Source organism: Homarus americanus, unplaced genomic scaffold, assembly GCF_018991925.1.
Source record: "Homarus americanus isolate GMGI-L3 unplaced genomic scaffold, GMGI_Hamer_2.0 scaffold16712, whole genome shotgun sequence".
In the NCBI taxonomy this organism is placed as follows: domain Eukaryota; kingdom Metazoa; phylum Arthropoda; class Malacostraca; order Decapoda; family Nephropidae; genus Homarus; species Homarus americanus.
Genome location: NW_024757794.1, coordinates 952,491 through 964,831, shown reverse-complemented (window position 1 = coordinate 964,831; position 12,341 = coordinate 952,491). Strand labels below are relative to the sequence as shown.

The window sequence follows — 12,341 nt, the reverse complement described above, 5'->3', positions numbered from 1 at the left end:
AGAGAGGTGGAGAGGGGAGGAGAGGAGGAGAGAGAGAGAGAGGAGAGTGGAGTGAGAGGAGAGAGGAGAGAGGAGAGAGAGGAGAGTGGAGAGGAGAGATAGTGGTAAAGTCCACCCTCTCACCTTATCCCCTCATCCCATCACACAACATCCCAACATCCCAGGGCCCCAACATCCCAGGCAACATCCCAGGGCCCCAAACATCCCAGGGCCCCAACATCCCAGGGGCCTCAACATCCCAGGGCCCCAACATCCCAGGGCCCCAACATCCCAGGGCCCCAACATCCCAGGGCCCCAACATCCCAGGGCCCCAACATCCCAGGGCCCCAACATCCCAGGGCCCCAACATCCCAGGGCCCCAACATCCCAGGGCCCCAACATCCCACACTCCCTTGCCTAAGAAATATCGAGAGTTGTTTACATGAGTGATGCAACATATTTGTCTAACACCAAGATATTTATAGTAGTTACAGCTATGGTAATTCAGGTGGTGTATTGAAGATATGTTTCTCTCTCTCTAGCCAACCTGAATCTTTTAGGGCTGATAATAATAGTTCGAATTAACCTAAATACCACAAAGAATAAAAAATAAAACAGGTTATATTATTCTATAAGTTTTTTGCACCGACTTAAGGCGTTCGAAGGATTCAATGTGTGGGTAGCTTTAAAAACCAAGTGACCACAGACAACCACCACAATTAATACGTTATAATACTAATGCTCTTTATTAGAGTTTCTGTGGTCAGTTTTCCACAAGGTTCCAAGCTTATACGCGCATCAAGTGTCCTCGTTAACAGCAACACGCTCATAGTCCTGTAATTACTGTACTCCAATAACCTGAGGAGGAACACCAACGTAAATAATAACAAAAGTATAGTTACAGGAATAAATGTATAGGAGGGAATGGGAGGAGAGAAGAGGAGAAAAAAGAGAGAGAAGGAAAGATGAGGGATAGAGGGACAATATAAGACAGATGGGAAAATGTTTTGGGGAGAAGTGATGAGACGGAAGGATGAGGAAAGGAAAATAAGAGAAAATACGAGAAGAAGAGAAGAGAGATTGGATGGAAGAAAGAGGATGGAGAGACGAGGAGAGGAGGCGATAGTGACAGAGCAGAGTATAAAGCCTGAATATGACTAAATCATCTCCAATTGTTAACCACTTTACACAACGTGAAAATATTGTCAGTGTACTCCAGCAGTTAGTCGTCGCACCTACACTGCCTTAAGCCTTGTGTATACATGTGTATCTTTTCCGTGTAGACTGCCCAGCTGGTGATTGATGTGTTGATACTCTTGACGTACAAATAAACTTATTGTAAACACTATCACCAACAGGTATGATCACTGTACACAATAAAAAAAACGTACCGCACGGATTATATGCGAAACAGTAGGACACCATGAACGAGCGGAAAGTGGGATATGCGTGTGAGATAATTAATGTAATGATGTTGCTCATATTATGCCGGTCCTGTGGGACGTATAGCCCTACCATAGGTAGGTGGAAACCTTTGCCATACAGGCACGCATACCAACCCTCCTGGCACATCAGGTAATGTATGGATCATTACGGAAGTCAGCAGACCCCCTCACCCTGCGCGATACCCTTTTTTACTGTGTCTATAGTCAGCAAAAAAATATTCTACACCCCTTGGTCTGATGGCCTCTGCAACGATCACTAACTGAGGCCATGTTAAATTGGTAAGGTTGGAGTCTCCGGTGTGATGCATTGTACAACCAGCATGATGAATTTTTTATATCACATATAGTTAATACAGAGAAATTAACAGGAATCACCCGCGTAAATGAGTGTTGTTCAGAATTATTGATCCGGTGAGTCATATTGTATAATACCATAAAGGTGCAGAATTTATTTTTGTTCACTGTACATCAACATTATATACTACCAGGTGAAGATCTGCACACACACACACACACACACACACACACACACACACACACACACACACACACACACACACACACACACACACACACACACACACACACACACACACACACACACACACACACACACACACACACACACACACACACACACACACACACACACACACACACACACACACACACACACACACACACACACACACACACACACACACACACACACACACACACACACACACACACACACACACACACACACACACACACACACACACACACACACACACACACACAAGTAACATCAGTAAGAAATTGAGACTAACCTTTATAGATCTGTTGGTACTCCAGACGCCCTTATTCTCGTGGGCGACGGTGTAGGTGTAGGGGAGGGAGAACCAGAGAAGCACCCAGAGGAGCTGCCTGATGAACCAAACGAGCAGCTCGATGAAGCACAGGACGGTGTCGGTGACGGCGAACATCTTGCCGGAGCCGAAACTGGGACGATGATCTTCCTGACTGTGACTGTGGGCATTCCTGATGTTATGTGACTGCTTAATATGATGTTATGTTTGGAGTAGCTTTCTCCCTTTGTCATCATGATGTTAACAGAGTTCCTCTTCTCGTTATGATCCGTTTTCATCCATCTCATTTTCACTTGCTCGTTTTCTTTGTTGAATTTTATAGGGTGACTATCAGATCTTTTTGAAGCGTCTGAAATTCTGTGTTGGCGTGGATCACCGAAAGTTTTGGGGTTATGTAAATTGTAATTTGTAGAACTCTGAGTGTGAGGTGGATATTTTGAGGTGGTGTGGGCAGTTTTGTGGGAAATAGGGTGGGTGAAGGGACTTGAAGAATAGTGAGATATGTGATGGGTTGGGGTTTGTCTGGGGTGGCAAGAAAAACGTGAATCTGGTTGTGTGTGTGGTTGTGACGTATGGTGGGCACGAGGTTGTGAAGTGGGTGGGGTTGAGGGCTGTGATTTAGGGTGGGTGGAAAACGGTGAGGCGGGGCGGGGCTGTGAGGGCTGGCGGATAGAGAGCTGTGAGGTCGGATTGATGAGGGCTTCAGCAGTGAGACGAGAAGTGGACTCTGAAGCGAGCTGAGTAGAGGGCTGTGAGGTGGGGTGGTAAGAACGAGGATAAGACTGTGAGAGGTTTTGGTTAGTGATTTGTGAAGTGGGACTCGTGGGAGGCTGTGAGGAGGATTTCGAAGTTTGCTGTGGAACTGATGAGCGCTTACGAGGTGTGGGAACTGGTGCCCTGGAGAAAGGTGTCTGTGTGGGTGAGTGTGAGGGTGAGTGTGTGGGTGTCTGTGAGGGTGAGTGTGTTGGTGTCTGTGAGGGTGAGTGTGTGGGTGTCTGTGAGGGTGTGTGTGAGGGTGTGTGTGTGGGTGAGTGTGAGTGTGTGGGTGTCTGTGAGGGTGAGTGTGTGGGTGTCTGTGAGGGTGAGTGTGTGGGTGAGGGGGTCTGTGTGGGTGGGTGTATGAGTGAGGATAGGTGTGTGGGTGGTGTTGGTTGTGTAAATGAGGGTGTGTTTAAGGGGTAGTATGTGGGTGAGGGTGAAGGTGTTTGTGGGGTTGTGGGCAGGTGGCATAGTGTGGGTGTTTGTGGGGATATGACTGAGTACGAGATGGTGGGTGTTTTTGAGGAAATGGGTCTTTGCAAGGGTGAAGGTGTCTGTGTAGATGAGGGAGAGTCTGTGGAGGAAGATGAGTCTGTGAACGATGGTGTTTGTGTCGGTGTGATTGTCAGCTTCAAGAAATCTGGGCGAAGTTTAGCAAGCGGTGCTGAGGACGAGGGCTGGGATACTGGAGATGTAGTCTTGTGATAACCTTGAAGTGACTGACATCTTGAGAGTTGAGGGTGGGACGTGCGCGGGGCGGGGACAGGACCTGGCTGTACAGTGGCAGGTAATTGGTCGTTCTTGAGAGAGTTAGTCTTTGGTATTTGCTGGGGTGACGAAGGCGGAACAGTTGCTGTGTTGGCGGTGCGCGCGCTGGCGACAGAAGATAAGCGAGGGCGGACTGATGGCTGAGGGGGCAAGGTTGGAGGGCTGTGGCCGTGTGCAGGAACACGAGTTGAGGATTTTGTGTAGTTCGTCTTAAAGTTATCATTCTCATCAACCACCAAGATCCTTGACGTCACCGCGCTGGCTGTTGAGGGTACTGTGTTCCTTTGTTTCTCGAATTTGAAAGGCTCCATGTTAGTTGGATTTTCACAATGCCCCGTGACAACTGTTGAGTCGAGATCAGTAGGTCGAGGATTTTTAATGCGGATCGGAGTTTTGTTTTTAGGAACTTGATTTTGACTTACTGAATTCCCGGACAGGAGGGGAGATTCTCCGGACATGTTACAGGAGTTGATGTGACTATCCACTTGCCTTACTCTCTTGGATCCATCGTCAATGGTATATATTGAAACCACAACTTTCTTGGGAGGGGCCACCTCCGTCTGCCTGTAGCTGGAGTCTTCAAATGATCTTGAATGGCGCATCCTCATGTTGTTTCTTGTGTTCTTCTCATCCTCCACATCGTCGTCCAGATCAAAATGAACTCTGCGCTTATACGAGAGGGAGTTCCTCTTCTTCCTGTCCTTCCCGACCGTGTGCAGTCTTGGTTCAGACTTGTTGAGTCGTCCTCCCAGACTTCTCGCTGCTTCTCTGTTACACTCCTCGTATGGCACCTTGAAGAACTCTTCTCTCAAAAGCGCTTTATTTTTTTGTGTTATCTCCCACGCTTTCCGGCCGCTAAGATCTTCCTTGGCCGACGCTTCCATGTGGGATTTTCTTTCAATTTCAGTATTAGAAGTGTCGGTGAAGATACTGCCGGATTTTGTTTCCTTTGTTTCAGGTGGAACCACAGATTGTGATCGCCTTAAAATCGGCCGATGTTTGGGAACATCTGCATGAACCCCGTTGGCCGTTCCCTCACCTTCTTGCAACTTTTGGTAATGTGATTCGCTTTCGTCGCTCCTAGAAGACACGAGACGAATACTCGATCTTCCCCTAAAAGACGGGACGCCGCCGTTCTGCTGGATAACTGTCGACTTCCCTGTACTCCTCGGTCCATCAACTCCCTGGGGCGGGTGAAGCGGTAAATCAGTTGCATCTTCTTTCTGTCTTTCCATCTGTCTGTCTCGTGGATGGTTGTCTATCCTAATGAAACTTGTCGTCGTCTTGGTGACTGGGACTCCTCGCTCGTCCTTGTAAACAATACTTCTCACCACGGGGACGGTGGTGCCGCCTACCTGGTGACTCGGGCCAGGCAGCGGGAAGCACCGCCCCATCACTACATCGACCCTCTTAGGTGATGATGAATTATTCACTCTGGTCAGCCCATCAGATTCTGGAGCGCCACTCTGACCCATCGTGACTAAGGCTTTCTTTGGCGCCTCCTGTGACCTGCCTGCTCGGTGAAGCAGGCAGCTGAGGGTAGCCCGAGGAAAACTGCTGGTGTGGGGAAAATAACCCACCAGTTATTGAGGAAAAAGATGTCTTGTTGTTCCACAGACCACTGGTGTTGGTGCAGGCCGGGAAGGAACGCTGTGAGGGACAGCCTGGGGTTGTTGACGGTGCAGGACGCGAGTGACCACTGGTGGCTGGCCTGATGCAGCCTCCTCTCACCCACCAGCTGCGGGAGAGAAGAGAGAAAACTTAGTGAAACTCAACATTTTTAAGGAATAAACGAGCCAAGTGATCGACCAGTGGCGGACTAGTGAATGTTGTCAGCGGGGGTGGGGGGAGGGGGAAGTTGTGGGGGGGAGGTGAGATAAGTGGAGTGAGAAGATAAAGACGATAAGAAGAGTGAAGGAAAATAGTGTAGTGGAGACGTTACACTAGAATAATGGAAAATTTTATAAAAGAAAGAAAGAAGGAAAGTTTCCAGATTGAGAAATATTTACGTGATCCAATTTGTTTTGAGCGAGGCTAGAAACTCCATAATGATATATCAGACGAGAATATAATAATTACATTCAGTTTCTCGACCACAATGACATTTCCCGAACATTTACCAAAACACCGTTAAACGACATCAACTTGGTGCAGAATTTCGCTGTGTTAATCGGAGTCAAAAACTTGGCGTTAAAATTATTTAGTCTTGGCTATGTTTTGTCATTTAATTGATTGTCTCCGTTTCCGGACCGTGAACATTCTACTCGCTACGATTTATTTTTATTTCTGTCACGTTTGGTTTAGTGCAGGTAATGACTAATTCACGATCACTTTTGTTTTAATAATTCTGAGTGTCACAAGTTTAAAAGTTTCGGTAGATATTCTCAAAAAGTGTATGTCGCTAGAGTGAAATTTTCGTCATTATAGAAAACGAGAATTTTAGGCGATATAATATGGTAAACTATGATAGAAGTGCAAGAGCTTTTTACAGTGTAGTGTAGGTCGTCCTCCACCACTCCCTGTCCACCGTGTAAGTCATCCTTCACCACTCCCTGTGCACCGTGTAGATCATCCTTCACCACTCCCTGTGCACCGTGTGTGGGTCAAGTGGCAGGTGGTGTGACTCAGCTGGTATTAATTAAAGGCTTCCTGGTGAAAGTCGGGCACTCACAATGCACTATAATCTTGAATCACGGCTTAAAGAAAACGGGAAACATGGAAGTGTTTTTACAGAGGACTCAACAAATACTCGGACCTCCAGGCTAACCTAACCCCGAGTCTAACCTAACCTAAACTTAACGTAACCAAATCTACCCTAAATGTAACTTAACCTAACCTTTTATCTTAACTGGGGTGCCTTATCTTCAGGTGATCTCCCAACTTAACGCAACCTAACACAACTTACCAAATAATTTAGAAGACAAGCTAGATAACTTGTCTTGACTTTTACTTCATATGTTCCAGCGTATTGAGAATAGCGACTGAGAAATCGTAAAACTCGTTCTTGTGTTCCGTGACGCGCGACGCACAAGAGGCGCGCCAGGCATGTTAAGTGTGAGCAGCCCGAGGTGGTGTGTGTGTGTGGGTCGCTGGTATGAATGAGTACAAGTGTAAATACAATGTTGGATTACACCGCAGCCTTCCTCCTCCCCACCCCCACGGCCCCACCCCCTCTTTCGCCCCCCACGACTCCCACCAGCCTTCCTCCACCCCCCCCGACCCCACCCCAGCCTTCCTTCGCCCCCACGACCCCACCCCAGTCTCCACCCCCACGACCCCACCCCCAGCCGCCTTCCTTCGCCCCACGGCCCCACCCCTCCTTCCTCCCCTCAAGATACATTTTCGCAGTGTGTGTGTGTGTGTGTGTGTGTGTGTGTGTGTGTGTGTGACCTGGGGTGACGCTGGCCTTGAGTGGCCCCCTCACAACCACAGGGAGTTTCGCCATAGACCGACCAGCCTCCAGGTCCTCCCCAGTGGTCCAGGCTCCAGGTCCTACCCAGTGGTCCAGGCTCCAGGTCCTTCCCAGTGGTCCAGGCTCCAGGTCCTTCCCAGTGTCCAGGCCCAGGTCCTTCCCAGTGGTCCAGGCTCCAGGTCCTTCCCAGTGGTCAGGCCCAGGTCCCTTCCCCAGTGGTCCAGGCTCCAGGTCTTCCCAGTGGTCCAGGCTCCAGGTCCTTCCCCCAGTGGTCCAGGCTCCAGGTCCTTCCCAGTGGTCCAGGCTCCAGGTCCTTGGTCCAGGCCCAGGTCCTCCCCAGTGGTCCAGGCTCCAGGTCCTTCCCCAGTGGTCCAGGCCCCAGGTCCTTCCCAGTGGTCCAGGCTTCAGGTCCTACCCAGTGGTCCAGGCTTCAGGTCCTACCCAGTGGTCCAGGCTTCAGGTCCTACCCAGTGGTCCAGGCTCCAGGTCCTTCCCAGTGGTCCAGGCTCCAGGTCCTTCCCAGTGGTCCAGGCTCCAGGTCCTACTCAGTGGTCCAGCCCCAAGACCCTCCATGTGGCCCAGCCCATGAGTGAAGTCACCCAGGTCCTTCCAAGGGGTCTAGCCTACGGGACCAGCCTACAGGTCTCTGGTCAGAACGAACACGTAAGAGTATTGTTTGTTTACACTTCTACACACGTTAGTAATGCAGTGACAGCTGCGTTAATCACCGTGAGGACGATGGTTTAACACTCTTTTGACGGAGTTGTAACTGGTTGATGGTTTTTACCGTCCGAAGAAACTATTTCAGTCGCTCGTCCTCAAGATATTAAGTGTGGTGTTTACATACAAGATAAATGAGAGAAGCTAAAACGAACTGTGAAAGAAAGAAAGAAAGACGAAGAATAACCAAACAAGCCCTAACTACCGCTAGAGGCTGGTTACGAGCCGACATCAATCACCATAACAAGGCTGTTGGCAATTACATCCCAGTGGTTAACGTAGTAAATTGGCTTTTGTCCAAAGGAATTATTTAAATGGTTTGTTCGCGCCAAAACGTGATGGTGTTGACGAGCGGAAGTAAGAGAGAGTAATACAGAGAGGAGGAGAGGAACACTGTAAAATGAAGGGGTGCACAGGTACGAGTTTCTAGCAGGAGGTCAAACACTCAGCAGGAGGTCAAACAGTCAGCAGGAGGTCAAACAGTCAGCAGGAGGTCAAACACTCAGCAGGAGGTCAAACAGTCAGCAGGAGGTCAAACACTCAGCAGGAGGTCAAGCAGTCAGCAGGAGGTCAAACAGTCAGCAGGAGGTCAAACACTCAGCAGGAGGTCACTCAGTGGGAGGTAAAACATTCAGCAGGAGGTCAAACACTCGATAGGAAGTCAAACACTTTCCCGTCGACAAGGATAGAAAACGTATTAAGTACAGTCTCGTCAAGGGATAACGAGACACTTAGATCATGACACATTTTCCCGCGCTCTACCGACACCTACACAATTCTGGCGCCAACTTGACGCTTCCTCCCTGTACACAACCCATTCACACCATCCTGTTGACGGCTTATTATCAACATTGTTCTGGGTGTCTGTGCCATTCTTCTCGATGAGTAATTCTGTGAACTGTCATTACTGGATTGTGTGTGTCAGGGCGCGAGTGTGGAAGGCTTCCCAGGGGTTCACGTGAGGCGGGAGGAAGGTTAGTTACTTTGTGCTGTTGACTCAATGAACGGAAAACCATGAAGGGTTAGGACAATATGTTTGAAGACACTTAAACTTTAACTGGGTGTCATTGTCAAGATTTTAATTTATTTCCTGACTTTTTTTTTTAACGATTGTATTTTAGTAGTGATAAATGAGCCATGATTTTGTCTGTTGTTCGTATGACTTGTTGATTTCTTAAGTGTTTCCCTTAATGTGAGTCCATTAGCGTTCAGGTTCAAGGCTCAGGGTGCTGGGGTCAAACAACACGGAATGTCTTATGATCTGGTAAAGACGAAACCTTGTCTGGAACACTCCTTGACGCCTGTGACCACATGAAGCCAGCGACACACAACAGAAGGCCCTCTACAGAGTCACAAGAGAAGGTCCTCTACAGACAGTCACAACATAAAACCCTCTACAGACAGTCACAACACAAGGCTTTCTACAGTCAGTCATAACAGAAGGCCCTCTACACAACGGACTAGGTGGAGGACCCTTACATACACACGTAGGAGAGGACCTGACGGCCTCCTAGCACGGGGCGACGACACAGTGCCACTGAAGGACAGAGAAAAGAACGTGAACAACAAGTGTGTGAGATGACCCGCTACCAATCAGCCCCAGAGGACCTTAATTCACTGACGAAGCGGCCGACCCACACCTGCCTACCGGGGGATGACGATGCATTACGACTGACGGAGGGAGAGACAGGTGACGCATGTAGGGCGTGAGGGAGGAGGGGGGGGGGTGTAGGAGGTGAGAGATACACAGTGTGAGGACGACCTGGTACCAGCAGGAGGAAGGAAACATCAGAAGCACCCACTACATTCCTGTGGTCCTCCCCTCACGTGATTCCTTCCCTAGGTGCAGCAGACTCTAGTGTGTGTGTGTGTGTGTGTGTGTGTGTGTGTGTGTGTGTGTGTATGTGTGTGTGTAGTCCTGTGAGGATGTTTGTAAGTGTTTATGCTTGTTTACCGTACAAATAGTAAGAGTACCTGTGTGCAAACAATCTAAGCAAATGTATTCTTAAGTGGCCATTTAGAGAGAGAGAGAGAGTCTGAGTGTTCTCGCCTCTCGTGTGTGTCTGTGTGGGCGTGGGAGACTGCAATTGTGTGTTGCTGTGAATGGCAAGAATCATGAATGAGAGCACGGTGGTCCACTTGTGTGTGTTGTGGTGACCGACGTCCACTCCTCGACAGGCACGAAGCTGTCGATGACCAACACTTTTGTATCTCTATTTTATTTTTTAGGTAACAAACTGACCACCAGACTGTACCATCTGCCTTACTGAAACACACACACACACACACACACACACACAGAAACTACCATGGTTATAAGAACGAGAGAGAGAGAGAGAGAGAGAGTGTGTGTGTGTGTGTGTGTGTGTGTGTGGATCTACCTGTACGTGCTGAATTAAGCCTGGGAACGAGCACAGAACAATACACAGGTAAACTACTGATGAAGGGGGCGAGGTAAACAGTGTCAAGAGAGAGACTTACCTAAACCAAGCTAGAGGGAGGAAGATGGAAAGAGGGAAAAAAAATTAAAATCAGAAGAGGAACGCGCACACGCGCACACACGCACACGCGCACACACACACACACACACACACACACACACACACACACACGAATTGATCACCCGAGCCATCGAGTCACCCCTTGAAAAAAAAACTCCCTCAAGCGGATAAAACATTGTCAGCTAACAGTAAGGAAAGGCGGAAACTGACTGACGAAACACTGAAGAAACATAAAAAAAACTCACCCAGGAAAGACAACTTCATCAATCAAGAAAGTAAAGGCGGAAACTGCCCTGACCAAAACAATGTGTGAGTGTTTGAGTGGACCAACGTGTGGTGACCATCTTAAGTCGCCTCTAGTACTGTCAACAGTCTTCAGGGGTAAATCTTTCAGGTAGGCAGAGTCCATCATTGTCATTATCGTCATTGTCGTCAAAATCATCATCATTATCGCCATTAACATCGTCAACATCATCAAAATCATCTTCGTCATTATCATCATTACCGTCAAAATCATCCTCATCATCATCAAAATCATCCTCATTGTGAGAATCAGTGGGGTAGGTGGTGGTGGAGATGGTGTTGGTGGTAGTGTTGGAGGCGTTGATGGTGGTGGTGGTGTAGGAAAACAGTGTCACGTTCGTGGATATATTCGGATGGATAGAGAGGCAGGCAGAGAGAGAGAGAGGAAACAGGAAGGGTGGGAGGCGAGGATGAAGGGGGGGGGGGGAGAGAGAGAGAGTTAAATAGATAAGTTCCGGATTCAAGAATTGGTAAAGACTGAATACTAGAGACAGGAAGGAATGTTTATTAAATATGTAGAACTGTAGACGGGGCACGGTAATGGAGGGAACCGAGAGACGGGAAGTGAGAAGGGGGGAGGGGGAGGGGAGGAAAGAGAGGGAAGAAAGGAAAGGGGCGATTACATAACCTCCTCCCGGAATTGAACAACAATATTTATGTTCGTAATGATTTTGTTGATATTAACGCCAGGAAAAAATGTTGACGTTACAAAATTTATAAGACTAATTGGTTGTAATGCTATGACGCCATGAAAAAACAGACGTCACTAAATGTCTAGGTTTGATTGGTTGTAATGTTATGGCGTCATGAAAAAGGCTGATGTCACAAGATGATGAGTGGGACTGATTGGCTGTAGCGTTGATGACACGTATTCCTTTGAGGAAGTAAATAAACAGTTATTTCTCCGTTGGTCAAGAGTTCTGTGTTGTTGGATCAGGTAATGGGGTGACAAACGACCCTGACTGGTAATCACGACCGTAATGACAGGTTAATGGATGGCGGTGGCTGACACAGCCTCAAATTAAGACTGTTGACTGTCTTGGGGAGCCACAGAGGTCTTGACTTGTGGGTTAGCCTCTCCAGTGAGTGTGTTGGTGGGTGGGTGGGTGTGTTGGTGAGTGTGTGGGTGGCTGAGGAAGTAAGGGGGAAAGAGAGCGAAGGAAATGGAAAGTAGAGACGAGAGTAAGGTAGGGCAGGAGAAGTGAGTAGAGAGAAAGGGGGGAAGAAAGGGAAGACAATAGAGAGAGAAAGGAGATTGGGAAGTGAGGCAGAGAAGATGGAGAGAAGGAGGAAGGGAGTAGAGAGCAGGAGGAAGTGAGGGAAGATAAAACAGAGAGGGTGAGGAATCTGGCCCCAGGTGTTGGTGGGGGAGTCACGCATCCACACCAGCCTGGATGAGCGAGAGACAGGTCGAATCTCCAGGTCATCTTCGTGATATTCCGGTTCCAGGTCACCAGTGCTTGTTTCCTGGCTCTTAATTCAGGTCAGGTCACGTCAGGTCCCCCCCCCCCTTGCCCCAGGTCAAAATTCAGGGTCGCTAACATGGTTCTTTGTTCAGGTCAGGTCAGGTATGATCCCCATTTCTCCTGGTCCTAGGGTGAAC

At 48.4% G+C, this 12,341-nt stretch overlaps 1 protein-coding gene across 2 annotated transcripts in view; it reads right to left on the bottom strand.

The window, feature by feature from the left end:
* LOC121857782 overlaps positions 1-12,341 on the bottom strand; it is a 94,336-nt gene that overhangs the window by 39,790 nt on the left and 42,205 nt on the right. Inside the window, exon 1 of one of the 2 annotated variants that reach the window (XM_042353974.1) lies at positions 2,237-3,261. The exons of the other annotated variant lie outside the window; for it this stretch is intronic. The gene's annotated coding sequence lies outside the window, so the exon portion shown is untranslated. Of the gene's footprint in view, positions 1-2,236; positions 3,262-12,341 lie in introns of those variants that run through there. 2 annotated transcript variants of the gene reach the window in all.